Source organism: Salmo salar, chromosome ssa17, assembly GCF_905237065.1.
Source record: "Salmo salar chromosome ssa17, Ssal_v3.1, whole genome shotgun sequence".
In the NCBI taxonomy this organism is placed as follows: domain Eukaryota; kingdom Metazoa; phylum Chordata; class Actinopteri; order Salmoniformes; family Salmonidae; genus Salmo; species Salmo salar.
Window position 1 is genome coordinate 47,465,684 of NC_059458.1, and position 4,185 is coordinate 47,469,868.

The 4,185-nt window shown below is 42.1% G+C and overlaps 1 pseudogene; it reads right to left on the bottom strand.

The window, feature by feature from the left end:
* Window positions 1–223: 223 nt before the first annotated feature.
* Window positions 224–2,379, bottom strand: LOC106564182 (general transcription factor II-I repeat domain-containing protein 2-like; annotated as a pseudogene).
* Between the last annotated feature and the right edge of the window lie 1,806 nt (window positions 2,380–4,185).

Below are 4,185 nucleotides of genomic sequence, written 5' to 3' on the forward strand. Positions count from 1 at the left end.
AGAGCAGGGGTGTCAAACTCAAATACCCAGTGGGCCAAAATGTAAAACCTGAACAAAGTCGCGGGCCAACATTGAACAAATGAACCTTTTAATATGGACCCAAACAAGTTTTGCTTTAACATTGAATATGGAACAAGCATCGCTTATTACCATACAATATATAATTTAATAGTGGAGACATGCAAAATCGAATTTCAAATGAAAAAACACATCAATGGCATTCATTTATTAAATAAATAAAATTTAAATAAAAATCGTATGCCTCTTTTCTATTTGCAGCCTTCTGATTTAAATACCAAAATAAACTTTTTCCACTGGCTAATAATTTTACAAATAAAATGATAATAAATCAATCAACCATTCAAGCCCATGCCTTGTAGCAAGAAAAAGTGCATAAAGAAAACGTTAATTATTGCTCACTGATCTAATCTGATGTGCCCAAGCCAGATACCTGGCATCTCTTCTTGGATGCTAGTTCATCAATGTCTGGGCTCAGGCTCTGAGCTGAAGAAATCCTCAGTATCGAGCGAAGGTGTTCATCAGTCAGACGTCTCCTGTGAGTTGTTTTGGTCATCTTCATCGAGGAGAAAAGTTGCTCGCATAGATAAGTGCTGCCGAACATGGAGAGCATCTGAGCAGCTTGGGTGCGGAGCTGAGGCATTGTGTCAGGGATGAACCGTGGAAACTGTGCGGCGCCCACAGCATCATACTTTGACTTCAGCGTGTCATTGCACTGGAGTTCAATCAGCTCCATTTGGATGTTGGTTGGTGCTTTTTCCACATCAACTGCGAAGGGATTACTAAGCAGTTCAAACCTACATTTCTGGACATCGAAGTCGGCAAATCGCCGGCTAAACTCAGCGGCGAGAACACTGAGTTTTTCAGCAAACTGTGCGCATGGGAACACGGCGGTAGAGATCTGCGCTTTTATGGTTTGGCAGCAGGGAAAATGGCAAGGGTTTCCTTGCAGCATCTGATTCTCCCACAGGCACAGTTTAGTTTTAAAGGCCCTCACTGCAGCGTACATGTCTGTGATGATGCGCCCCCGCCCCTGAAGCTGCAGGTTCAGCGCATCGAGATGGCTCGAGATGTCACAGAGAAAGGCCAGCTCACACAGAAACTTTTGCTCCCGGAGCTCTGCTGTATCCTTCCCTTTGGTTTCCAGGAATTGACATATTTCCTCACGCAGCTCGAAACATCTGTTCAGTACTTTTCCTCTGCTTAGCCATCTCACCTCTGTGTGATACGGCACGTCTGCGTATTCCGAACCACACTCCTCTAGAAAAAATTTAAACTGGCGGTGATTCAGACCTTTGGCTCTTATAAAGTTAACTACCTGTGTTACTGTGGTCATAACATGTTCCATCTTCAGGGCTTTGGCACACAGTGATTCCTGATGTATGATGCAGTGGTAAACAGTTAGCTCACCTGCACAGTTCTCTTCCCGCATCTTCTCCCGAACCATGCCAACCAGTCCACTCTTTTTACCGCACATCGCTGGCGCACCATCTGTCGTTAATCCAACGAGTTTAATCCCACGGCAGCTTTATTTCAGTTACACATTTGGAAACCTCCTCAAAGATTTCCTTTCCTGTGGTTGTGCCATGCATTGATTTGAATCCCAATAGCTCCTCCGTAACACACAGATTTGAGTCCACTCCACGGATGAAGACTGACAGCTGAGCAGTATCAGATGCGTCGCAGCTCTCATCCACAGCGAGGGAGAACGCAACGAAATCTTTTCCCTTTTCCATCAGCTGGTCATACAGATTGGTGGCAAGATCACATGTGCGATCAGCTACTGTGTTCCTGCTCAGGCTCACGTTTGAAAATGCTTGCTTTTTCTCTGGGCATACGAGGTCACAAACTTTCATCATGCACTTTTTCACGAACTCTCCCTCATTAAAGGGCCGGGCTGATTTTGCGATCTCTGCTGCCACTATATAACTAGCCTTTACAGCAGCCTCACTTTGTGATGTGGCTTTTTTGAACATTTTCTGTTGTGAAACCAAACTTCTTTTCATCTCCTCTACTTTCTGGCTCCTTTGAGTCATGTCCAGGTCCTTGTATTTGTCATGGTGTTTGTCTTTTACATATGTAAACAGATATTCTGCCTCCCACTTGTCCAAAAAGCTCCTGTTTTCTGCCTTTCTTTTCGCCATTTTTGGGAAGGGATAGCGCGCTGACAGTTGTAGCGTCTATGTTGCTATGACTACTGTCACAGAGGAGAGGGCGTTTCTGGGTCCTGTCCTGATTGGCGCGCGAAAACAACAGCAGAGCATTATGGGATTTGTAGTATTAGCGGTGAATGCGCTGTATAATACCGGCGGGCCAGCTCTAGTAGTAATTTGGTATTGTCTCGCGGGCCAAATATAATTACCCCGCGGGCCAAATTTGGCCAGAGTTTGACACCCATGCCATAGAGGATAAGAACATCCAATAGTCAAAGGTATGTGAAATACAAATGGTATAGAGAGAAATAGTAGATGCGTAATAATTCCTATAATAACTATAACCGAAAACTTCTTAACTGGGAATATTGAAGACTCATGTTAAAAGGAACCACCAGCTTTCATATGTTCTCATGTTCTGAGAAAGGAACTTAACCTCTCTAGGGCAGGCGGGACGAATTCATCCCACCTACGTAACAGCCAGTTGAATCCTGTGGCGCGATTTTCAAATACCTTAAAAATCCTATTACTTCAATTTCTCAAACATATGACTATTTTACAGCTATTTAAAGACAAGACTCTCGTTAATCTAACCACACTGTCCGATTTCAAAAAGGCTTTACAACGAAAGCAAAACATTAGATTATGTCAGCAGAGTACCAAGCAAGAAATAATCAGACACCCATTTTTCAAGCTAGCATATAATGTCACAAAAACCCAGAAGACAGCTAAATGCAGCACTAACCTTTGATGATCTTCATCAGATGACACACCTAGGACATTATGTTATACAATACATGCATGTTTTGTTCAATCAAGTTCATATTTATATCAAAAAACAGCTTTTTACATTAGCATGTGACGTTCAGAACTAGCATACCCCCCGCAAACTTCCGGGGAATTTACTAACAATTTACTAAATTACTCACGATAAACGTTCACAAAAAGCATAACAATTATTTTAAGAATTATAGATACAGAACTCCTCTATGCACTCGATATGTCCGATTTTAAAATAGCTTTTTGGTGAAAGCACATTTTGCAATATTCTAAGTACATAGCCCAGCCATCACGGGCTAGCTATTTAGACACCCGGCAAGTTTAGCCTTCACCAAAATCAGATTTACTATTATAAAAGTTTGATTACCTTTTGTTGTCTTCGTCAGAATGCACTCCCAGGACTGCTACTTCAATAACAAATGTTGGTTTGGTCCAAAATAATCCATCGTTATATCCGAATAGCGGCGTTTTGTTCGTGCGTCCCAGACACTATCCGAAATGGTAAAGAAGTGTCGTGCGCATGGCGCAATTCGTGACAAAAAAATTCTAAATATTCCAATATCGTACCTCGAAGCATGTCAACCGCTGTTTAAAATCTATTTTTATGCAATTTATCTCGTAAAAAAGCGATAATATTCCAACCGGGAATCTCCTTTTCGGCAAACAGAGGAAAAAACACAAAGACGGGGGCGACCAGTGCACGCCCCTAATGCCCATTGTCCCTTGATTGGCCACTTGAGAAAGGCGATAATGTGTTTCAGCCTGGGGCTGGGATGACGACATTCAGGTTTTTCCCGGGCTTTGAGAGCCTATTGGAGCCGTGGGAAGTGTCACGTTACCGCAGAGATCCTTTGTAATTGAATGAGATGTCAAAGAAAGACAATAAATGGTCAGACAGGCCACTTCCTATAAAGGAATCTCTCAGGTTTTGACCTGCCATTTGAGTTCTGTTATACTCACAGACACCATTCAAACAGTTTTAGAAACTTTGGAGTGTTTTCTATCCAAAGCCAATAATTATATGCATATTCTAGTTACTGGGCAGGAGTAGTAACCAGATTAAATCGGGTACGTTTTTTATCCAGCCGTGTCAATACTGCCCCCTAGCCCTAACAGGTTAAACGTTAGCTTTTTTACATGGCACATATTGCACTTTAACTTTCTTCTCCAACACTGTGGTTTTGCATTATTTAAACCAAATTGAACATGTTTCATTATTTATTCGTGACTAAAT